Source organism: Sarcophilus harrisii, chromosome 5 (assembly GCF_902635505.1).
Source record: "Sarcophilus harrisii chromosome 5, mSarHar1.11, whole genome shotgun sequence".
NCBI classification, from domain to species: domain Eukaryota; kingdom Metazoa; phylum Chordata; class Mammalia; order Dasyuromorphia; family Dasyuridae; genus Sarcophilus; species Sarcophilus harrisii.
In genome coordinates, this window is record NC_045430.1 from 66,226,612 (window position 1) to 66,253,335 (window position 26,724).

Genomic DNA, 26,724 nt, shown 5'->3' on the forward strand with positions numbered 1-26,724 from the left:
ATTCCACTCACTTAGTAACTTGTAAGAATCCTTTGTTTCAAGTTCAGAGGTCTGGCCCATAACAACCAAACAGCTATTTCAACAGTCTAGGGATGAGGTCCTGAGGTCCTGTACCAGAGGAAGGAAGGAAGTATCTGTGAGAAACGTTGCAATGGTCAAATAGGCAGATGTTGGCAACAGATAGGATTATGGTAGTGAGAGAGAGTGAGGAATCCAGGATGGCTTACAGATTGTGAGTCTGAGGACCTGGGAGGATGGTGTCATCCCCCACAATAATAGGAAAGGTGGGGAGGAAGGAGGCTTTAGGGGAAAGGTAATGAATTTCATTTTAGATGTATTGAATTTAAGATATCTACTGGACATCCAGACTTGTGAAAGTTAACAGAGAGGTTGGGGTAGATTTGAGAACCCTCATTGTAAAGATGGTAACTTGGAAGCCTTAGAGAATGAAAACAGAAATTAAAAGATTATTGGTACTTTGGAGGAGCAGTTTTGGAAGAATGCTAAGTTGTAACGGCTTAAGAAAGTAGAGGATCCTGTTGTAGAAGACATTTTTAATCAACCACAAAGGGCAAAAGAGATATATGATAGACAAAGTGAGGGGCTTTTTGAGGATGAGTACTAAATGTGTTTGCAGGCAGTAGAGAAAAATATTAAAAATAAGTGGTAGAGTAGGAATGAAAGAGGGGGCAATTAACTGGTGAAGATAGAAAGGAATAGGATTACTTGTACATGTAGACAGGTTAGTCTAGTAAGGAGAAGGGCCATCTTATCACATAAGTGAAAAAAGAATCTTTTTTTTCCCAGTGAAATATTAGGAAAAGTTCTCAGCTAAGAAAGTGAGGAAGGGGGAACCATAATTGGTTTTAGGACAGTTGGAAAAGCTGCTGACTCACTATAGTGAGTGAGTTCATAAGTCTTGTATGTCCATCTGCCCTGAATCACCACTTAGTCCCTTAACTGCTAGCCAGAATCTCCCTCTCTGTGGGAGCCTCATGGTGGTTAGAAGGGTGATATCAGATCTTAAGCTTCTGATGAAGGACTCTCCTTCACCTTCATCCAGAGACTCAGGATAGCCAACAAATCAGTTGGTTAAGGAATCTGTTTTCTTCCAAGTAAATTCACATTCACCATAGCTGGGCAGAAATAGTTTAATATCTCCCATGTGGTTAGAAAGCAAAGTGTTTCCAAAAAACTCCACCTTTGGGGTCCCATAGACCCTTTTTGGGAAGCAATGTATAAATCATTCCCCAGGAAAGAGCTGAAAGAATCTGAGCTGTTTCCTCCAGGGTGAATGGTATTGGGGGAGGAAAGGCAAGGTATTGGAGGAATGGATCTTGAGATCAGATGACTTCACTCAGAGGAATGAAAAAGAGCAGTCTATCCATACTGGATAATTTCTTAGAGAATGAATCCCAAAAATCCTTGAACTGGAGAATCTTCCCACTTTCTAGGAGGGCGTTGATGTGTTGAAGACACAGTGGGACACTCAACCCCAATAATTAGGCATGAAAACAAACTGTTAATTCAAGAGTCATATTACCAACTGCCTGAGGATAGTACTCAAATAATATCAATGAAGTAGATGTCTGTTTAAAATGGTTTAGGGCAGCCAAAAAGAAAGACGTATATTCTAGGGGAAATTCCATGATGGGTTCAGTGGGGACAGTCTTGAATGGCCCAGCAAAGCCATATTCAGAGTATCTCTATTAAAGGCAAATCTCTTTCTCTTAAGAGGGGGAAAATGGATCAAAGGAATCAATTTGACTATTGAAGGCATATTAGGTACCATATGAAATTATGATAGATGTTTCAGAAGTGGGCAACCCTGACTTCATAACATAGTATTCTATTCTCTATATCTAGCTGACTACCCAAATTCTGCCATTTTCACAAATATGAACAACCTGATTTGTTCAGTTCTATGCAAGATTATATCTCTAGTGGATGTTAACATGCATCATAAAGAACTTTCTGCAGAAGGAAGCATTAACAAGATTTCTCCATTGGTAATGCATTTTTGTTCAACTATTTAATTATCCCATCTATTCTCTCCATGGTGCAAACCATGTAAGCAAATAGATAATCACTTCCCAGGAATCAGTGTAGACTCTTCCCCACTGTGTAAATAAAAATATTATCTATATATCTATTCCTTGTAAAGAATATGGGTTAGTTAGGTGATATGGTGGATAGGATGTTGGTCCCTGTAGAAAGGAAAAATCATCTTCCTGAATTAAAATCAGGCTTCATATATCTATTAGCTTTGTGACTCTGGGCAAGCTACTCAATCCTGTTTGCTTCAACTTCCTCATCTGTAAAATGATCTGGAAAAATAAATGGCAAAACATTCCAATATCTTTGCCCACTGAGATCATGAAGAACTGGATATGACTGAAATGACTAAATAAATGACAATCCCTTAAGGCTCCATGGAATTCAGAGCTCAACTCACTGCAAGAACTTACCAGATTCTCCATCATTCAAAGTATCAAAGACCATACCTCTCATAAATAGTGGAGCTATCTGAAATCAGGAGGTAGGTCCTTATGGGCAGGGTTGCAGTCCAATTGAGGCAGTTAAGTATGTGAGCTAGAAATGGAGGCTTTGGCATTTGATGGAGTCACAATTTGTTTACTAAAGTAGACATTGAGTTTACTAAAGTCATTGGTCCTGGAACTTTTTGTCTCACACTCATATCTACTAACCCTCACTGAAACACAACTTACCCCAAAAGGCAGTGCATCCCTGAGCATTCTCTACATTACAGCAGTGACATACTTCTATTCCTCCCATCCAAATTCCTAACCCTACCTCCATACCCCAAATATACAGGTCCTAAAGGAGGAGCTGGAATATCCTTTATTTCTAACTGGCACTTCCAGACTCTTCCCTTACGTTAATAAAGTATACAGACTTCCCAGGTCATTCTCCCTTTAACTCATTAACTCATTAAGCTCATTAACTGGTTCACTGTTTTCCTCTTCACAACTTCTGCTCTTATGCTAGGAAATAGTAATATTTACATTGCTGCTGATCCCTCAAACTTTCTAAACTCCCAGTTCCTCTCAGCTTCCTTAAATCTTATGACCTTTAATATATCTCAATCACACATATCCAGTCACACCTTAGATCTCACCATTACTCATAAGTATTCCACTTCTTTAATTAGAAATTCTGGTATTTTTCTATCTTTTTCTATCTTTCCACAAACTAACATTCCACCTCCCCACCCCACCCCATCCCCGTACTTAAGCCTTTGTAAATTTATTCATCTTCATCCAGATTCCCAGTCTCTCCATTCCATAGTATTTTCTCATTCTATTATAGCTGCTTTGACCTCTCTTCCCTCCACCTCCAATCTTGAATCAATTCCATCCCAATTCTACATTGTTTTCTATTCATGAATCCCCTTACCCTCTTGACCTTATTGCTCTTGCAATCAGGGTCAGCCCTGAATTCCCACCTCTCCTCCTCTCCTCCACAGGGAGGAGAAAGTGTCCAAATTTTGCTGATTTGGTACATTATGAATTAATGTTATCCATATTAAAAACTGAGCCTTCACTTCAGCAAGATGGTCCTTTTATTTCTTGCTCATTCCTTGTCTCACCAAACAGAAGTTTTTCTACACCTTCCCTTATATCTTCCGAATTTCCTCTGCATTCTCTACTCTTTCTCTCAGTCTTTTATTTTACTGAGAAAATGGAGATATTCATGATGATCTCTTTCTTATCCAGTTCTCTCTTTTTCAAAATTCCTATTAATTATTTCCTACACTGTCAATAAAACCCCCAACAACACCTGACTAATAGACCATGCTCCCTCTCACATCATCCATACCATCTTATGATTATATACACCCCCATGGTTGATATCTTAAAGCCATTTGGATGAGGTCAGGGTCAACTTATTTTCTGAGGAAGTTGTGCTTTTGCCACAAAGATGCATAAAAACTTCCCCATTAGGGCAGAGTCAATGTGGTAGAAGGAGCACTACAGTTGAGCTTTCCCAACATTCCCCTCCAAACAACTTTAAAAATAATGTCTCATTCTTTCCAACAATGAGATGATCCAGGCCAGTTCCAATGATCTTGTGATGAAGAGAGCCATCTACACCCAGAGAGAGGACTATGGGGAGTGAGTGAGGATCACAACATAACATTTTCACTTCTTTTGTTATTTGCTTGCATTTTATTTTCTTTCTTATTTTTTTCCTTTTTGATCTGATTTTTCTTGTGCAGCAAGATAATTGTATAAGTATGTTTGCATATATTGGATTTAACATATATTTTAACATGTTTAACATACTTTGGATTACTTGCCATCTAAGGGTGGAAGAATGGGAGGGAAATTTGGAACACAAGGTTTTGTAAGGGACAATGTTGAAAAATTATCCACGTATGTTTTCAAAATAAAAAACTTTAATAAGAAAATTTTAAAAATAATGTCTCAAATGGAAATCTAGAGTGGCAAAGTAGGATAAGACATTTTTCTACTCCAAACAATTCAGGAGATTGGAAGAATATGTGACATTGAGGTTGTGGAGCTGGAGCAACCATAAGCAGCAACACCAGCTGTGGGGTTTGAGATAGTGACAGCAACAGCAGCAGAAGTTTTTGGAACTCTTAAATGGGAGGTGGTAAGGGGCTTAGAAACTGGAAATAAAGAGATATGGGGAACTCCTATGCTAATGCTGGGCACAGGGCTAGGCAATTCCATTATTCATATCTGCTTCCATGTTATAGTTCTAGGGCAGAGAGGAACAGTCAGAAGGAAAAAGGAGTTCTGAGGAGCATTATTGATAAACAGTACTTATGGTCCCAAGGGATCAGGGGCTCTTCCTGGGGTAAGGACCAGAGTGCAGACCAGGAGAGCAGTGACCACACCTCTTCTGGGATAACCCCACTTTAAAAGCACTGAAAACTTACAAACCCCTAAAATTAGCTCTGAAAAAAAAACAAAACAAAACAGGAAATAGCCTGAAATAGTGCCTGACATGCCCAACTTTAAGGAGAAATCAACTTTAATATAAAGTTCCAAGTCAAGAAATAAAATGGAAAAATGAGCAAAGAATAATTGAAGAACCTGACAATAAAAAGGTACTATGGTAATAGGGAGATCAAAACATAAACTCAAAGAAAGACAACTAAAGCAAACCCTCAGAGAAGAATGTAAGTTGGACACAAATTCAAAAAGAATTCCAGGAAGAGCTAAAAAAAAATATATTTTAAAAATCAGAGTGATGGGGGAAAATTGGGAAAAATAAATGAGTGGTAAAAAAGAAGCTAGACATCATTGCTCAAGAATATTATAAAAGAAAAATTTATAAATTATAAAAGAAAATTGCTTTGATATCTTAGAATTAGAGGGTGGGGGGAAGGAACTGAAAGAGATCTCAGAGTAAAAACTCTCAGGAATATTTCAGCCAAATATCATAGCTCCCAGATCAAGGAAATAATATACCTTGGGGTCATTCAAGTAATAAAGACACAGTCAAGATCACGTAAGACTTGTCAACTTTTAACCATGTTAAAAAAAAAATGAAGAGTTTGGAATATTCTGAATGGTAAAGGAGTTAGGTAGGTTTACAACCAAGAATAATCTACCCAGAATAAACCTTCAGGGTAAAAAATGAATATTTAATGAAATAGATAACTTTCAAGCACTTCTGATGAAAAGACTAAAAATGAATAGGAAATCTAATATTCAAGTATGATTTGAGAGAAGCATAAAATAGTAAGCATGAAAGAGAAATCATAAGGGACTTTTATAATGTTTATCTTATTAGGACAGTTGGGAGAAGTCTATTCAAAGATGATTTCTGGTGTCAAAATGGCAGAGTAAGGAAGAAAACCTCTGAAATCCTCCCAAATTCTTCTCTAAACAACTAGAAAACTACCTCAGAATTGATCTAGGAGCAGGGAGGCAGCTTACCAGTACAGCAAGAAAGGTCTGTCTCAATGGGATGGCAAGGGAAAAAAAAACCAAGAAAATAATTCCTTAAAAATTAGAACTAAACAAGTGGTAACTAATGAGATTAAGACAACTCAAGATTTAAAAAAAAAATTTAAAAAGTAAAAATGTAGAAAAAATTGTGAAATTTCTCATTGGAAAAAACAACTGACTGAGTGACAAGGATGCCCATTATCACAACTGTTATTCAATATTATACTAGAAATGTTGGAATTAGCAATAACAAATTAAAGGAATTAGAGTAGGCAATGAAGTAAAACTATCACTTTTTGCAGATGATAATGATGATATTCTTAGAGAATCCTAAAGAATCATCCAAAAATCTGCTTGAAACAATAGCTTTAGCAAACTTGCAGGACATAAAATAAACACGCACAAAATGTCAGCATTTCTATATGTTATTAATGATATCCAGTAGCAAGAGATAGAAAAAGAAATTCCATTTAAAATAAGTGAGACAAAATGAAATATTTGGGTATCTAACTAGCCAAGACAAACTCAGGAACTATATGAATACAATTACAAACCACTTTTCACACAATGTTAGATCTAAACAATTGGAAAAATATGAATTTCTCATGGATAGGCTAAACTAATAAAATAAAATGACAATTCTACCTAAATTAGTCTACCTGTTATACCAATCAAATTGCCAAAAATTATTTTATAGAGATAAAAAATAACAAAATTCATCTGGAAGAATAAAAGATTAAGAATTTCAAGGGAATTAATAAAAAAAAAATGCAACAGACAGTGACCTAATAATACCTGACCTAAAAATCTGTTATAAAGTAACAGTCATCAAGACCATAAGAAACAGAGTGATAGATCAGTGGAAGAGGCTACATACCCATAACACAATAATCAGTGATTATAATAATCTAATGTTAATAAACCTCAAACCCCCAGCTTCTGGGATAAGAACTCACTATTTGACAAAAATTGATATGACAAAATTTCTTTTTCTGGGAAAATTAGAAAATAATGTTAAAAACTCAGCATTGACCTACATCTCACACCCCATTCTAAAATAAGGTCAAAATGAGTACATTATTTAGGCTTAGAGGGTGATATTATAAGCAAATTAGAAGAGCAAGGAATGGTTTACTTATCAGATTTTTGGAAAAGAAAGGAACTTATGTTTGAAGAAGAAGAACATTATGAAATATGAAATGGACAACTTTGATTACATGAAATTAAAAAGGTTTTGCACAAACAAAATCAATGCAGCTAAGATTAGAATAGAAGCAGAAAGCGGGGTAAATTTTTTATAGCCAGTCCATTTCTAAAATATATAAAAAACCAAGTTAAATTCATAAGAATACAAGTCATTCCCCAATTCATAAATAGTCATAGGGTGTGAACAAACAATTTTCAGATGATGAAATTAAAATCATCTATAATCATATTTTTTTTTAAATGTTCTAAATCATTATTTAGAAATGCAAATTAAAATAACTCTGAGGTAGCACCACACACCCCTCAGACTGGCTAAGATGACAGGAAAAGATACTCATAAGTGTTGGAGGGAATGAGAGAAAACTGGGACACTAAGGCATTATTGGTGGAGCTGTGAAATGATCTGAGCATTCTGGAGAGAAATTTGAAATTATGCCCAAAGGGCTATAAAACTGTTCATACCCTTTGATCTAGCAGTATCACTATTAAATCTGTATTTCAAAGAAATCATAAAAGAGGGAAAGGGACCTACATGTCCAAAAATGTTTATGTAGCTCTTTTTGTGTTAGCAAAGAATTGGAAAATGAGAAATGGCTGAATAAGTTGTAGTATATGAAAGTGATGGAATATTATTGTTCTATAAAAAATCATAAATGGGATGATTTTAGAAAGGTCTAGAACAATATATATGAACTGATGCTGAATGAAACAAGCAAAACTAGGGAAATGTTGTACACAATATCAACAAAATTGTGTGGTGATCAACTATTACAGACCTGGTGTTCTCAGTGGTTCAAAGATCAAAGGCAATTCCAATAAACTTTGGATGGAAAAGGCCATCTGTACCGAGAAAGAGAGAATTGCAGAGTGAATGTAAAGCAATACATGCTATGTTCACTTTTTTCCCTTTTTATTTTTTTTCTCTTACGGTTTTTTCCTTTTGTTATTATTTTTTCTCCCAACATGATTTGTAAGGAAATATGTTTTAAAATGTTTTTTTAAAAAGAGTGTATAAGTATAAGCAAAAAATTGGGGTTTTTTACATGTATATATGTACATATATATTTATATATAAAATAAAGGGTTTTTAGAAACTTAAAAACAAAAAACAATTTAAAAATCGATCCAGGAGTGATAATATAAAACTCAGTGAACTGCCTAAAAACCATAATTAAAAAAAAAAACAAAAACTTTATACATATTTCAAGAAATTAACAAAGAAAACTGCCCTGATGTATTAGAACCAGATGTATATCCTTTGATTCAGAAGTACCACTATTAGATCATGTATCCCAAAGAGATCATTTTTAAAAGAAAAAATGACCTATGTGTACCAATATTTTCATAGGAACTTTTTTTGCGGCAGATAAGCATTGGAAATCAAAGAGATGCCATCAGTTGGAGAATGACTAAACATTATTGTTCTATAAAAATGATAATTCAATGATTTCAGAAAAATCTGAACTTACAAGAACTGATGCGTAATGAAGTTAATAGAACCAGGACAACATTATATAACAGTAATAGCTATTGTCAGGAATATAATAATCCAAGGCAATCCTAAAGGACTAATGATGAAACATGCTATCTGCCTCCAGAGAAAAAACCTGTTATGACTATATAGACTGAAGCATGCTATTTTTTACTTTCTTTTTTCCCTTTTATTGAGTTTTATACAAAATGGCTAATATTGAAATATTTTACATAATTGCACATGTGTAATCTATATCTGATTGCATATCATCTAAGGGAAGGATAGAATTTGGAATGCAAAAGTTTAAATAAAAATGGTTTTTAAATTTTTTTTAGAGCTCTACATAGGGGGCAGCTAGGTGGCTCAGTGGATAGAGCACCAGTCCTGAAGTCAGGAAGACCTAAGTTCAAATCTGGCCTCAGACACTTAACATTTCCTAGCTGTATGACCCTGGGCAAGTCACTTTACCCCAATTGCCTCAGGGGAAAAAAGTCTACATAAATAGAACCTCCTGCAGACCAACCAGTCAGTTGGAGTTGGACAATGCTACCTTTTCCTTTCCTTCCTCTCTGTGCTCAAAGAGTATCATATTCTTACAAGTGGCTTACCTGTCAAAAGGAATATAATTTTTGATTGCTTATACTTTTCAAGGTATCTTGGAGTTTAGAGGCTAAATTTTTCTTCCTATTTATTTTACCATTAAAAAATTGGAACAGTTAACTCTTTGTTTTATGTTGTTTTCTTTTATGATTTCTTGAAATAGAGCTCTGAAAAAACAGGACCTGAAAAAGCCCATGATGATTCCAATGGAATTAACTTGACTATATTTTTTGAACCCAAATTACTCTGACTTTCATTGAACAGTCAATAACAGGTCTCAGCCCAAGCCTTTATTGGTCGTTTTTTAGATTTTGATAGCAAAGAACAATTTACCAATTGTTTTCTGTTCTGGCCAGAAACTCTGGGGGTCTTTTCCTCCCAGATTTATTCTTTTGTGATGACAAACTAGGTCATCTTTTGGACCAGTTTTTACCAAGTTCTTAATCTCTGAATGGGTATTACCTCATACAAACTAAAACCTGGAAAAGACCTTAGCTTTAAAAGTCCAAGGTCTCCCACTGCATTCCAGGCCATCACCAGTTATCCTTGACCTATGTCTTGTCACTGGACTTAGAAGAGAAGAGAATGAGACTGATGACTTTACACAAACTCTGCCTCATTTAAGTCCAGTCTATTCACAAGTTAAGACATGGTGATGTCCTTGGTCCTCTTCTGAAATGAAGGATAAATATAGAGGGCACAGGTATGAATCAATTACATTAGAATGTCTTAAAAAAAAATGGAGGGGTGAAAAAAATTGAAGCTTTGGAAGAAGGGGGAAGGGAGAAGAAGAATGGGGAAAATTGACATTAATTAATTAATGAGCATTACTTAGTTAATGAATCAGAGCTACAACTGTTAACTTACAGAGCCTTCATTGAGTAGGTGAGCATTTATAGTGGCAGTATACTAGTGATAATTTTTTACTTTTTTTTTTTAAACAAAGACATAACAGGGTATTCTAGGTTATGCTAGAAAGAAATAATAAGGGTTTCGTGACCTAGAAGAGAACGATGTTGGTAAACAGAAAATTGGAGCTCCATCCAAGTCACATTGAAGCCTTATTTTTCTCCATCATTCAACCATAGTGATTGCTTGTGATTAAAAGGGAACAGAATTAATTGTATTTATACACATACACATGTGTAAATTATTTATATATCTTAAATGCCAAAACTTTATCAGAAAAATTTACAATAAATACTTTTTCTTATTCAACCACCTTCCCTTTTTATCTTAGATACCTTAATTGTGTCTGAGCAGCTTGAAACTTTCCAGCACTGGTGCTACAGATTTTTGGCCCCAAGCAGTTCTTTGTTCCCATAGGACTGTGATTTACTCTTCTGTCTGCCACATCGAGGACAAATTTCCACAGCCTGAAGCTGGGGCTTATAATGCATTGAAAAGAGGGCCTAGAGTATGGAATGTTTTGTTGTCTGTGTCACTTTTTTGGGTTTGCTAGTGCAGCCTTGTTTCCAGTAACTTGGGAAATTAGAGGGATGCTGAGTGAGCTCAGGGTCAGTAAACATGGGTCTTAGGTTGATTTGTTTAATATTTTTAAAACATTATTTTGAATTCTAGCTATGCTAGATCATGGAGACAGCTGAAGTTAGTTTATTTTTAGAATATAATTTCTGGAAAAATTGGAGTGGTTTAAAAGGATGGGGAGATAAAAGAAAAATTCTGGTCCTTCATTTCATTGTTAACATAGCTTGCAAGTCCATAAGTATGGTTTTTAATGAGATAATAATTGTAAAGCATTCATCATACTGCTTGGCATTTAGTGTTATATAAAATTAACTACCACCATCATTATCATCATTATTAATGTACTATTTCCACTTAGTAATAGAAGTCTTCTGTGTGTTCTACCTTTTTAGAGGGACCAGCTTGTATAATTTAACCCATAATAGGCAACTCTGGACAAAGGGCAATTATATGCTCTGTTTTGAACCAAGTAATAAACAAAACAATTGATTTTCAAATATGGCTTAGTAAAGCAGCCACTTTGGGGGACTTGCCTAATATTCATTTACTCTAGCTATCTTTTGGCACTCCCTTAAGTCTCCACTAAACATAATCTCAATTCCAGGCTTTGCATTGTCATAATGGCCCAAGGGGGCCACTGTTTATCATTTGTTCATCTCCTGTAGCTCACATAAGATGCTAGATGTCCATCTACCTTCTTTATGTGTCACATAGAATTATTAAAAGGAAAGTTGGCATATATAATTTCTCTAGCTTCCTTCACCTCTATTTTTATTGCTTTTCTATAGAAAACCAGTATTGTATGTTGTTAATTACATAGGGTTCCAATTTGGCTTTTCCTGTAGTAACATGTTTAAAAGTCATTGAAAGGAACTATACAGATACTGAGCTCGTAATACTCTTTCCTCCATGGTCTATCTTCTGTAAACTCCCCTGAATGATCCAAATTGGGGAGGACCTTTAGAGGATTCTACAAATTTAGGTGGGACTGAGGGATCCTTGGCACTCTGGTATTCCTGTACAATTTTACTAACACACCCATGGATTCATGATCAATACTTTATGTCAATTCCATGTTTCAGGAATTCTCCTTAAACCCAAGTTCCTTCTAGGAGACATTATCATTGCTATTTGTCCCCTAGCAGTGTATCAGGCTCTGAGATATCTCCCCCTTTCCTCAAACAGTTTATTCATATTGACAATAGTATTTGTCTGAGCCACAATGGTTATAGACTCCTGATCAAATGTCACCAATTGATTAGCCCAAATCCTAAAAGTCGGGTAGAAGGAGAGACCTTTGACTAAAAGTCTGATGTCATTTGGGTGATGCTCCCCTCAGAAGGTTGTCCCCAGTGCCAGGCTGGGCACACAGCTACATAGGGTTACATGTGTGCTTAAGGGTTGGGAGACGTTCTGTGTAAATATAATAATCAAACTCATTTCTTTTTGGAATTTCAGTCCCTTTCAGACTCCCATGGAGAGCTGTTGCAGTGGAAAACCATCTTTATTGGGACTATGTACAATAACTACTATCACTCACCTAAAAAGGGACAAAGAATATTTTTAAGACTGTAATGAATTCAGTTGACAACTTCAGACATTTCCTCTAGAAATCAGATGAGACAACTTCAGCATAAGCGCCATTAAATTCTGCCCTCAGGTGCCAGCACTCCAGTGATTCATTAGGTTCCTGTTGGAACTTCTCCTGCAACAAGATCAGCTCCTTGGTGGGGAAGGTATACTCATGCCCTGCTCCTTCAGGGCAGGGAGTCACCTTCCTCCCAGTAGCAATAATGGTATAATCCCAGCATTTTTTTACCTCTGATGGGTGTTACCAAGACCTCAGGCTCATTCTTATTCCCTGTCTCATGGCTCTGATCTCCACGAGAACCAGAACCTCTGGCTCGGAGACCACAAAGTTACTTCCTAGATAGGGTCTCTCAGTCTCCACTCTCCTCAGGAGAGACCCTTTTACCTCTGTGGCCACCAGTTCTGTTAGGTACTGCTACCTTTTAATTGCATAGAGCTGCACTGCTCCAGTTTATTTTCATTTTTGTGTTGGCAATCAATGAGCAGACAATGCTGGACTTGACCCTTTACTCTCCCAGGAATCCTCTATCAGAATAGGAGTCAGTCACACATGGGTGTATATGTCTTTAAACACTCCATTAGCCGTTCCTGGTAGATAAGTAGCCAAAAAATAAAATCAAATGGAAGTGACAAGGAGAATTTCAAAATGTTAACAACCACAACAAAGAATGCTCCAAATCACTAATAATCCAACTTTGGGATAAAATTTGAAGTCTTGTAAATTGTCAAAGATGACAAAAGATGGAAACAGTCCAAGTTGAAGATGTTTGGGGAAGATAAGGCATTGGTGTTGATGAAACTAAAGTATTTAACCATTTTGGAAAACAATTAAGAATTATATAGGTCAATAACCTTCAATCTAGGGATTCTATTACTAGTCATATATCAAGGAGGACATTAATAAAAAGACAGTCCCTGTATACACCAAAATGTTTATAGTAGCACTTTTTGTGATATGAAAGAACCAAAAATCAAAATAAATGGCACATAAAAGGATAAACAAACTGAGGTATGTGAATTTAATTAGGTAGATGTTATGGATATAATGAATAAAGAGAGAGTACAAAAATATATATGAATAAATGCAGAATGAAGTAAGCAGAACCATATATATATATATATATATATATATACATATATATATACACACACACAATGATTATAATAACATCAATAGAACAATTATACACACAAAAAATTAAAAGTGAATATTGAAAAATTAGAACAAATATGTCCAGAAAGAACCAACCATTTCTGATTAAAAAACCAGAGCTGAACAGAAAAAAATTGATCTCCAAATATAAGACTTAAGGGAAGTATAAAAAGATAAATAGAAAGAAAAAATGTGATTTTAAAGGTTAAAATGTTATATCCCTATGGGAAGAAGATATGCGTAACTCTTAAGAACTGTATCTTTTCAGAGCAGTTAGAAGGGACTTTAATGTGATGATATTTAAAAAAAGAAGTTAAGGGTGGAAAAGAAACTATATTGAGAAAAGAGGAAAGGGGAGGCAAAATGGATAAATTACACCACATAAAGAAGCACAAAAACCTATGGTAGATGAGGGAAAGAAGGGAGGGGTTGAGTACTGTTTGAACCTTACTCTCATCAGATTTGGCTCAAAGAGGTAATAACATACATATTGGTTTGGTAGAGAAATTTGTCTTACCTTAGAGAGTAGTAGAAGGGGAAAGGGAAAAGGAAAAGGAAAAGCTAACAGAAGAGAGGACAGAAGTAAAAGGGGAAAGAGATACGAAAGGGGGGAGCTGAGAAAAAGAGGGCAGATTGAGGGAGGTAGTGATCATAAGCAATACACTGGTGAGGAGGGAAAGAGTGAAAGGAGAGAAAAAAAGTGTACTTTGGAAAAATAGGATGGTGGTAAATACTGAAGTAATAATCTTAACTATGAATGTGAATGGTATAAACTCTCTCATAAAAAGGAAGCAGACAACAGACTGGATTAAAAACCAAAAAACTCCAATACGTTCTTTATAAGAAACATATTTGAAGCAGAGAGATACATACAGAGTAAAGATAAAAGGCTGGAGCAAAATCTATTATGCTTTAGCTGAAGTTTAAAAAAAAAGCAGAGGTAGAGATCCTGATCTTAGAGCAAACAAAAGCAAAAACAGATCTAATTAAAATCAATAAAGAAGGAAACTACATCTTGCTAAAGGGTATCATAGATAATAAAGAAAAGGTATCATAAATAATGAAGAAATATCAATACTGAATATATATATTGCCCTAGATTGGCAAAATTGTACACAGTCCTCATCTACCATCATTCCAATGACTCATTAAGTTGTTTAACTTCTGCAGCCTTATAAGTTCCTTGAGACTATTAATAGTATAAGCTTGAGGTGCAATTACCATGAGATGGTTTCCAGTTATCAACCTTACCCCATACCTATTCTTGTAGCTCTGATCTCAGAAGGATTCAACACATTTTTCCAGTAAGACTTCTGGGTTGAAGACCATATTTCTCACTACTACTCTTTGTACTTATGTTGTTGCTAATTTTAGAAGCTACCCCTTTCCCTAAAGAGAATGATTCTTAAAAACCAAGAGCCCCATGTCTGGTTGCTGAATGCTGAATTTACTTTAATGTTCTTTATACTGATGATAAAGATTTTCTAAGACTTACTAATAGCTGAGAATGTTCACCTTAGTATATCTTTACCCTCCATTTAACCTTGGGGTCCTTTCTCCAAATGCAACTAAAAAGGTTGTGACCTTAGCCTGCCTTTATGACCACCCTATTTCTTAATTTTCCACTATTTCCTGTTTAAAAATTTTTCCCCCTGACTTTAGACATGAAGTTTTCCATCATTTCAATCCAGTTATAGTGACTAATACCAAATGTTCTGGATAGAGTTGACTCAATACAATTTGGTGGTTCAGCCTCAGATTGGGGAATGAAATGATTCAATGACCTTAGGCTTCTGAACACATAATTTAAAAAAGTATCTAATAATACCATAGAAGGTATACTCACTAAGAGTTCAGCATTGGTTTCAGATATTCCCATTTTCCATGTCTCAGTGATTTTTGGCATTTCTGGTAAGAAGGGTGTGTTGTCTTACCTCTTAGGCTTACCTTTTTATGCTCTAGATCAGCAATGTCAAATTTAAATAGAAGTAAGGCCCTTTAAATTTATATAAAGATTCCCCTACCAATTTCAACACATATTGGTTTTTTTTAAAAACCATGTGCTAACATTATCTATGTTGTATTATACTTTTATTTCATTAAATAGTTCTCAATCATAATCTGGTTGGTGTAGTGTCCTTGATACCATTGTCCTAGATGATAAGAAAGCCATTTCAATGGCCCAAAACCTAACTTCTGGGATAATCAATTCTTTTAGGGAAAAATTAGACCAGTCTACATCACAATAGGCATAGTAGGTGGTGTTTCTGACACACATTTTACCACTTTCCACCAAAACAATGATACTAACATTTATATAGTACTTTAAGTTTTGCAAAGATGTTTATGCAGCAGGGTTTTGAGATTCAGTGGCCCTTGTGTGTGTTATTTCCCTCACCCACTTGCTGCTAGTCTATTTTCTTTATTTATTTTGGGTTCTAAGGCAATTTTTCGGTGGGGCAGACATTTTCTGCTATTTCCACATTAGTTGAAATTGGAACATTTTTCTCAATAATTAAATATTATTCTTTTAATCATCAGGAGAAACTTCATTTTCCACAAATACTTTTTCAGCTTTATCTCCATATTAAATTTCCAAAATTGATGGGTATAATATTTATCAAAAACATAGAAAACAATAAAAGAAAAAGTATTCTACTATTTATAACATAACAGATATGAGATATGTCATAGCCAAAATCATTCCTAACTTTCACCACAATTGCTGGCTTCTCAATTCTCAAACCCACAATTTAATTCTTTTGGGATACCAATTAAATTCTTTTCTCAAAAACTATTTTTCTCAACATAATGGAGGAAGAGGTAACCAATAGAATCCTTTAGTCTACTATGGAATGTTAAATCTCTTCTTTGGTCACTTCTGGAGAAGCATTTGGTTCAACTCTGAAGACATGGTGCTTTAGTAAGACCTTTGAAGTGGTCCCTTACTCTTATCCTCTGTTCCACTATAGCAGTAGTTGGGAGGAGTGATATATTAATTTAAAAGGAGAGAGAACTTATATAACTCACTCTCTGAACTTTTGACTTTCCTAAGTTCAAGTAGCTCTTCCTTGTTAGTCTTTGGAGCTATGACAGGACAGTCTCTGGCAGCAACCTCTTTTTCTTTGTATTTTCTTTCCTCAGCTTAAGTGACTGATCCATGACACTGAGAGGCAGCCTTGTGAATTTGAAAGTTTGGAGCTTCTGAGTTCCTCAATCAGAGCTAACTAAAAGTAGAAGGAGTTCCATGCTTCATAACTTTGCAGAAACACAGGGATTTGGTGAAGTTGTTCAGAACTGAGACTGCAGAAATGAGATGAAAAGTAAAATTATGATGTGGCAGCATAAAAAATACTGCAAGTTTTATAGAAATGAGATGAAAAGTAAAATTATGATTTAGAAGTGTCAGAAATACTGCATGTTTTATGTTTTTAAGCATAACCTCTGGCACATATACTAGCCCCCTACTTTTTCTCTGGTCTGACTTATTTACCTTAAAATTTCATATAAGCAGGTCTGAGTTTGCATCCACTACTATGCAGCTGTTATTCAGCATTCCCAGGTTTCTAAGAGTAAAACTGTTGAGGTAGGAGTGTGGGAGAGATACTGTCCTATAACTAGCCACTATAATTCCTCAACCCCCATGAGTTATTCTCACTTATATAAAGCAAATCACTATGATGCCATTCACATTTCCTTTCCCTCTAACAAATTTGGCATGTTTAATTTTTTAAAATGAATGAATATCATCAATTTTAACTATTAAAAAGTCTTTGAAGAGTTCCACACAGTTATTTTTAAAACTTAAAATACCATGGGATTAAGAGAACTTTGGTGGGAGGAGGGGAGAAGATAGAAACAAAGAGAAGATGGAGAGAAATTAAAAATAAGGAATAGTAAAGAATCAGACCAAGTTTATAAAAGGTTTATTCTTTTTCTTTTCCCTCTTCCTTCCTTTTTTCTTTTCTTTTCTGATGAAATCCATTTTTTCTCATTAATGAAGCAAGCAATCCTTATTAATTTTTCCAGAGTCTACAAAGTTGTTTAATTGATTACTTTATACATTTTAACTTTTAAGCTTCAATGATAGTCTTGTGCAATTAAGATTAGGAATCACAATATCCTGCAACCTGTCATTTCTCTTTCCTTAGATCCTTTCCATGTCTCTTTTCATATTTAAATGTGAAAATTGTTTCTTCACACATAAATTTAAACATTTTTTCATGTACACAGCTCTTTTTCTTTCAGGATCCAAACTGTTCCCAAATAAAAGAGGCACTCCTTTACTTTGCACAAATTGATTTAATAATTTTTTTCTTTACAAAATAACTTATTTTCTGTCAATTTCAAAACCAAAGTCATTCACATGTTAAATAGTACCTTTTTAAAGTATCAATCCTGGAAGATTATAAAAGTTATAATTTGTAAGTATAATACTAGTTATGTTACTGCTGCTTAAATTTGTACATTTATTAATGTGTAAAATGCATAATGTATCTTTATTCATCTTTGACGTTTTTGTATGGAGAACATAAATAGCCATCTTATACCTTATTTTTACTGTATATTAAGTAGCTTTCTATTACCCCATACTCGAAGCAATCTCACAAATGAACCAAACCTAAAATATAAGCAATTTTCTTTTAGGGCTCCTGGTTGGGAGTGTTAAGAGCCAAGAGTGTTTAAAAAAAAAAAAAAGCCTAATTCTTCTCTTTAGAGATCATGTTCCCCCAGAACAGAACTGAGTCTACATATGTGGGTCTGAATTTAAGAGGGATCCTTTAGAGGAAGAGGAAAGGGCATCTTAGCTCCTCCGACCCAATATAGCAAGTTAAAAGGTCAAAGTAGGTACTCTCAGAAAATAAACTGTCTTAGACCTTATATTATTCTCTCTTTTTAACCATTTTAGTTAACAGTTTCTCTAGAATGACAATTAACCTGGCAGTTACCTCTTGAAGAAATGGTACAATTATTTGTAGTTTATTTGGGAGAGTTTATTGAAGTTATTGAAACTGATGTTATATTTTTAAAATTTTCATTCCAGCCTTAAAACAACTTTGTAAGGTAGGTGCCGTTATTATCTCGATTTAAAAGTAAAGGTAGGAAATGATTAAGTCAATCATCCAGTCAGCCCACACTAAAATTAGCAAGCAGGTGAGAACACCTTTAATGAATCAAGTCAAGGAATCAGTGAAAGATTTTTAAAAGTCCTTGATAATTTTACAAGTTACTGAAAGATATTGAATAAAATGGAGTAACACTGCAAAGGAAATATATTTGGATTGGCTGAATAGACTTGATTACATCCTGTAGAGCTCACATAACACTAGCGATCTAAAGTTTGGAAAGAAGCAGTCAAGTTTCTGGAGCCTTAGTAACAAAAGTTATTCCCACCAAGCCCAGGAGAAGAAATTGTTTTAGGGAAGGAGGAATAAGGGAGGAGAAAAGTCTCAGGATTTACTTTTGTCTTAGCTTCTTCCACTTCTCCCTGCAGCTTTCTTGATTTTAATAATTTTTTAATTTAATTAATTTAAATTTAATTTAATGATTTTTAATTTTAATTAATTTTAATTTTAATTGATTGAATAGCAGATATTGACTGAACAGTAGAGAAATAGAAGCATGTCTGCATAAATCCAAGATAAAGCAGAAACAAAGAGGAAAGGCAATTCAGTGACTGAAAAATCTAGCAAAAAAGCTACACTGCATCTAAGACTGCCAGCAACCAAAATTCAGCCGCTCAACAAACATTTATTAAACTCAGTTTTCAAGGTATCATGCTAAGTGCTAGGAATTCAAAGGAAGGAAAAATAAGGTCTCTTACTCTCAAGTACCTCACAATTTATTGGGAGGACAACATACAAATAACTATGTAATAATAACACATATGTAGTAAATAGAAGAAAATCTGAGAGAGAAGGGACTAATGGAGGAGGCAGGGAGGTGGAAACTGCCAGTTTCGGAAGGTAAGATTTGAGCTGAGTTTTTTATGCTTTAAATTTTTTTATTCTAAACAAATACAAAAAAGAGCACTTTTATATTCATCACAGAACACAAAAATAGCACAACATATGAAACCATAAATCTTCTTTTCATACCACTTGATTTGCCTTTTTTTCTTAATAAAAAAGTATATAATAAATTCCACACGTTATTTTCAACACTGTACTGTTTGTTGCTTGCTTCTGAATTTCTCTTTTTTGATGATTTTTTAAAAAGTGTTTCAATGGCCCTAATAATTTTAGTATGATTATTTTTAACCCATAATATCACTTAAATACTTGTAACAAATAAACATAGTGAAGAAAATAAATTCACTGAATATCCAGCTCCAAAAATTCATGCTTTTTTCTGCTTCTTGAGTCCATTAACTTCTGTGTTCTTGGGGTGGGACCCCACTCAACTAGAATAACTTTGTTTAGAGGGTAAACAGAATCTAACCTAGGTGAATTCTTGCCCTTAGAGATAAACTCATATCTTTGTACCCTCTATTGGGGTGTAAGGTGCCCAGTTTTTGAAGGAGAAAACCAACCAAAGTGGGTCTGGATAGAGATAGATTCCTTTGTCCAGATTGCTGGAGGCAGCTGGGTCTCATGATCAAGCCACGTTCTTGCCCAGAGTTGCAGGCTTCAGCCTCCTCATTTGGAAGTCTAACCCTCATTAATTGTTCACCAATCAGGGTGGATTTCCACTTGTTTGTGGGCATGGGGAAGATGGTGAAAGCATCTCTTATTTTCCCAAAGCATTTAAGCATTTGTTAATCTCCATGGTTTTCTCCTTTGGTTACTGAGAGAAACCAATGACCATCAATTTATTTATATTAGCTTATCTAACAAATAAATTGCTAATTACCCAGAAACTCTGTCTCTTGGGCTTTTTATTTGTCTCAATCTATTCTAGACACTTAGTCATAATCAACTAGCCTTTATTAAGTGCCTACTATGAGCCAGGCATTATACTAAGTACTAGGGAAGCAACAAAAAGAAAAAGAGAAGAAAAACAAGTCTCTCCAGGACTCTCTGTATTCATCCCACTGGTCATTTCTTACAGAACAATAATATTCCATAACATTCACATACCACAATTTATTCAGCCATTCTCCAATTGATGGGCATCCATTTGTTTTTCAGTTTCTAGCCACTACAAACAGGGCTGCCACAAACATTTTTGCACATGTGGGTCCCTTTTCTCCTTTAAGATCTCTTTAGGATATAAGCCCAATAGAAACACTTGCTGGATCAAAGGGTATGCACAGTTTGATAACGTTTTGAGCATAGTTCCAAATTGCTCTCCAGAATGGTTGGTTGGATCCATTCACAATTCTACCAACAATGCATCAGTGTCCCAGTTTTCCCACATTCCAGGAAGGAAATCCACTTTCAAGGGGATTTCAAGGAAATGTGTGATTTGATGTCTAGAGGAGAATTATGCTTTGAGGAGATGAGAAAAAGATGTGAGGATGTTGGCTCCAGTGTCTTTCAAACTTGAACTTGCAAGCTCCTGGGTCCTGGGGCCCTGTTGAACAAGAACCACTGATGAGACAGTGGCCAGAGACATCCAAAGGCCTGGGATTAGGTGTGCTGGCAATCAGTGATCTCTGAGGGAGAAGTTACAAGTGAGGATTGCCAGACCCCACAAGGGAAGGTTCAACAGTCTCGTTGAGAGACAGGAAGGCAGGAATGCTTAATGAGTCAAGGTATAAGTTTGCCCGTAATCATGCCCAGTGACACAATAAAGTCTTAAAACAGGGCTTTATGTGTCAGAACATTCAAAAAGCTCTTTGTAAGTATGAGAAAGGACATTGGCAAGGTACAACCTTAGTACTTTGGAGAGGGCCAGGATATTTATGTCTTGAATCTCCTGATGGAGAAGGCCACTGGATTTCAGAAGGATTCCAGAAACACCAACCACTTGGTCAGCCTGAAATCACCTTAGACCTGATCTTGACATTTGGTACCAGATGCTGCTGCTGTTGCCTACAAGTCATTCATTTCCCCTATTCAGTTTGGATCCCATTGGGTAGGGTCAGCTCTATGCCCTTTGTCAGCCTGAAGTAATTATAGAAAATGAGACCTTTGTCTCTTTGCCACAGATGAATCTCGAACACTTTCCTTCTCATCCCTTTTATTCATCTTTGTAGTTTTTAATTTCAAGCCTATGTTTTATATGTAGATGTAATTTTATATTTTTAATATCAAAGCTGATTTTATGAGCAGTCCCCGCTAAACAGAAAGGGGGATATGTTAGGGATTTTTCTTCTGACAATTATCATATATGCCTTGTCAGCTGGTAGGATGGACCCAGGAGGTAGAGAGGGGCTTGGCCTCTGAGGCAGGAGGTTGTATCTTACAGAAGTTTCCTTGAGATGGCTAGGGGTGTATCTTCTTGCTAGATCTTTTCTTAGGACACAGCACTAACTCTCCTTTCTGCAGATCCACCTGTGCAGTGCTGAGTGGGTTAGGCACAAGGTAATCCCAGAGGAGAGTAAATATAAATGGCCAACTTTGCCATAGGCAGGAGAAGGATGTGGAGAGAAGTAGAGAGAGGCAGAGATACAGAGAAATTCAGGGATGCAGAAAGAGAGACTCAGAGACATACACTTGCTCTTGCTTCCTGCTAACCCCTGCTAAGATTACCAATAAAGAAAGACTGTTTGGCACCTTAACATTGGTCTTGTCTCCATGTCTATCCAGGGAAGATTGGTATGTATGGCCCTGGCAATCAGTAATCCCTTGGAGTGGGAGGTTGCAAAATAGAGAGGGAGAAGTGTAGCTTATAGATTATACTCAGATAAGGGTATTTGGAATTCTTTAACATGGAGATGGTACATTTATGGATAATGGCAAGATCAAGGGTATGATCATCTTTGCATGTGACTGAAGTGGGGGTAGAAGAATAGGTCTTGGGAAATAAGTTGAGAAACTTAGAGGTTACAATAAAAATTTGAGGGGGAGTCAATATATATGTTGAAATCCCCTAGTCTGATAGCAGCAGTTGGGAAAGAAAGAAAAAGTGTGAGCCATGTATCAAACTCAGTGAGGAAAAGAGATGAATGCTCTAGAAGTCTATAGACAATTAAGTGACAGAAATTAATATTATGAATCTTGAAGAAGGAGAAATTATTACTGATGGAGATAGGAAAAGGACCAGGAAGTGACTTTGCATCACAAAGAGTATTCCAACTCCCCAACCTCAACCAGTGAACCAAAGGAAATAAGTAAAGGTACAACTAGTTCTAGAAAGGGTGGTTAGGAAGCTGTGTCAAGGGGAGGAGAGAAGGTGGTGAGAAAAGCCAGGTTTTAGTAATAGTTATAAGATGAAAGGGAGGGAAAGATTTAGGATAAAGATTGTTGCCTGTGGAATAGGCATTGTGGAGAGCACTGTGGAAGGGAAAGTTGGTGTTTGGAACTTTGAGAAGGGAGGGTTAAGGGAAATGGGAAATAAGAAATCAAGTACTGGAGGAGGGGTAATGAGGTTTGGATGAGGACCCATAGGAGTTCAAAATCAATGAGATTTATGGAGTATGATCAGGTATTCATCACTGAGTGAAAGTCAATACTTTTCTTCCAAAAGGCGGCTAGAAATTGGGCTGCAATGTGATAGCAAAGCCAGGTGTTAAAGTCCAAATCCTTTGTTATCTCCTTCACAATCTAGTTTCCTTGCCCTTCTGAATCTGTCTCTGGCTCTCACTCCGGCTGAGTTTGTGGCAGCTTTATATGCTCTATTTTGAGTACAAACCAATCATTATATCACTAGGAAACCATTATTTGTTGTAAGATTAAATCAATCATACTAAACTTAGAGAACTATTAATCACCATGCTAAACTAGTTAACTATTGCCTCATCAATTCCACTGACTTAACACCTTAAGAATTCTTGTTTTAAGTACAGAGTTCTGGCCCATAACAATTTAAAACAGTTCTTATGTTGTATCTCCAAACTGGAAATCAAAGGACTTTTTTCTACTGGGTAATGGTTAATTTATAGTATATAAACATAGTGGAGTATGATTATGTAATAAGAAAAGATGAAATGGATAGTTTCAAAGGAAGCTGGGAAGATTTCTATAAATTGATGTAGAGTGAAGTGAGAAGTGGAAGAACAATGAAAGAAACACTATAAAAAAGAATCTTTGAAAGAGTTTAGAATCTATTTAGTTTAGTTTAGATCTATGTACTGATAAACCATGAGTATAGAAGAGTGAAGCTAAAACATGTTACTCATCACCTTCCAAAGAGTGGTTAAACTTTAAATACAGAGAGAGAGATCCATTTTCATATATGGTCAATGTGGGAATCTATTTTCCTGGACTATGTATGTTTATGAAAAGGTTTTCTTCCTCTTTTTACCTTTTTGTTGCTCAAATTGAGTGGGAAGAGAATTTTTTGCTTGTTTGTTAGTTTGTTTTTTGGAATCATTATCTCTATCACTAGCTGACACCCTTCTCCCTCATAGAAGCTCTTCCATGTAACAAGTACAGTCAAGAAAAGTATAAACACACATTAGCTTTTTTTCTTAAAATGTCCCTCATTCTGTAACTCTAGTTCATGTCTTTTATTTTAACACCTTGATTTCTCAATATATCTTTCTCTTCCCCTCTTGGAGGTCCAACTATTCTTTATGACAAAAAATTAAAAACATTAAAAAAAATTTTTTAAGGAAGAAATATACTTAACACATTAAAAGAGCGGTTAGGTGGCACAGTGTCTAGAGTCAGACCTGGAGTCAAGTCAGGAAGATTCATTTTTCTAAATCCAAATTTGACCTCAAACAGTTATTAGCTGCATTACCCTGCACAAGTCATTTAACCCTATTTGCCTCAATTTCCTCACCTACAAAATGAACTGGAAAAGAAAATGGTAAGCCACTGCAGTATCATTGCTAAGAAAATGCTAAATGTCACTAAGTGTCAGATATGATTGAACTATGTGTTTATTACACATTAAAAAGTCTGAGTTTTTAATGTAATGTTCTATATTAAAATTTTCCACTTCTTCAAAGAGGAGGGAAGTGCCTTCTCTTATATCTTACTTCTTTGGTCACTATAATTTCACAATATTTTGTTTTAAATAAAATATTTAAATATTTAGTTCCTTCCCTCCCTCCCATTTATATTATTGTAGTCTACTGTCTCTAGATTTGTTTGTATGCATGTTTCTGTTTCTGTTTCTATTTCATATATCTTCCTATACTTATTTTTGTTATACTTCTCATTTCTTACAACATAGTAATATTTTATTACAGTAATATACCACAACTTGTACTTGTTGATGTGAAAGCATATCCTTTGTTTCTAGTTCTTTTCAAAGAAAAGAGTTGTTAAAATATTTTGGTATATATTGGGCCTTTCTTTATATCATTGAGGTATATACCTAGCACTGAGATCTTTGGGATAAAGAATATGAGCCTTTTAGTCACTTAACTTAATTCTGTTAACATAATTCCATATTTCTTAACATTTTTCCAAATTCTTAACATAATTCCAAATTTCTGTCTAGAATGACTGGGCCAATTCATAGCTTCATCACTAGTGCATTATATGTCTATCTTTCCACTACTATTTCAACATTTACTATTCCGATATTTTGTTCTTTTTCCTGATTTGTTGGATAGTTGCTGAGGTAAAAGCTCAGAATTGTTTTGATTTCCATTTTTGTTGCTATTAGTGATTTGGAGCATTCTTTTTATAGTTATTAAGAGTTTATATATTTTTATATTATTTATCAATTAATGGTTTTTGGTTTTATAAATTTGTTAGTTGCCAATACTTTTATCAGAGACATTTGATATAGATTTTTCCTCTTTTTTCTTCTATTTTTAGTTGTATTTTTCCCTGAAAAAGCTTTTCAATTTCATGCAATTGAAATAATTTATTTTACATTTGTAATGATTTCTCTTCCTTGTTCTGTTAAGAATTTACTCCTTAGCTACAGCTATTTTCCAGCTGATTTTTTTTATTTGAAACTGATTTGGTTCTCTTCATTTTTTTAATGATATAACCTTTAATATTCAAGTCATATATCCATTATAAGTCTATTTTGGCATATCTCATAATATGTTTGCTCTAAACCTAATTTCTACCAGAAAGCTTTCTAGTCTTCCTTGTCTTTTTTTTTTTTTTTTTTTTAAATAGGGAGTGCTTTCCTAGGTGAATTATGTTTTCCTATTTGCAGAATACTAAGTAGCAGAGCTCAGGTATTTCTAATTTCTTGTTTTCTAATCTGCTTCACTTGTCTTCTTTTCTATTTTTTAAAGCAGCATCAAATAATTTCAATGAATACTGTTTCATAATATAATTTGAAATTGGGAGATGTTCTTCATTTATTTGATATGCTAGATTTTCTATTCTTATAAAATGAATGTTGCTATTATTTTATATAGCCCTATAAAATATCCCCTTGATACTTTGATCAGTCCAGTAATAAATAATATACTTCAGAGTGCTTTGAAAATTGCAAAGTTATTCTATAGATATTAGGTTGTTTTTTTTTAAAGAAATCCTTTAGTTCAGTCCTCTAACTTTGTAGATAAGGAAACTGAGGCTAATAAAATGGAATTCACAAAACTGAAAAATAGTAGAACCTGGATGCAAATCTAGGCCTTCTAATTCCAAGTAGACTCAAAATCCAGGCTTTTACCTGGCACCATGCTCCTACATGAATGATTCTAACTGAAATATGGTAGTTTTTTGAGGAATAGATTTGGAATCAAGGGCCCTAGGTCTATTTACTGATAATCTGTGTGACTTTAGGCAAGTCTTAATTCCTATTTCCTCATTTTTTAATTGAAGAAGTTAGACTAAATTCTCCTCTAAATTTTTGGCCCTTTAACTGGAGTACTGGATTACGGTTTCAGTTCTTCATCTTGCTCTTAGTCAGCAAAGAGCCATTACATTATCAAAAAACACAACCTGCTTCCCTGAAATAAAAGCTAGTTTGTTATTTGTTCACACGCCTTCCTTCCTATTTTTGAGGAATAGTAAGTAGATCTGAACCAGACAGTTGTTCTGAAATGGAGAAGTCTTTCAAATGCTATCTATAATACTCAGCTAGAATTTCCTGTCTCCATCTTAGGAAATCATACCAAAAAAACTCTGGCTCTTATAAGTGAGCTTTATAAGTTCCAAAGGGTGGTCCCTGAAAAATAAGAGCAATGAAATGGCTTGAAGTATCAGTCATTTACAAAAGCTGTCTACTTAGGCGAACGAACTTTTTATCAGCTCTTTTGTCAAGGGACATGTAATGTTACTGACCACACAGCCTCTGGA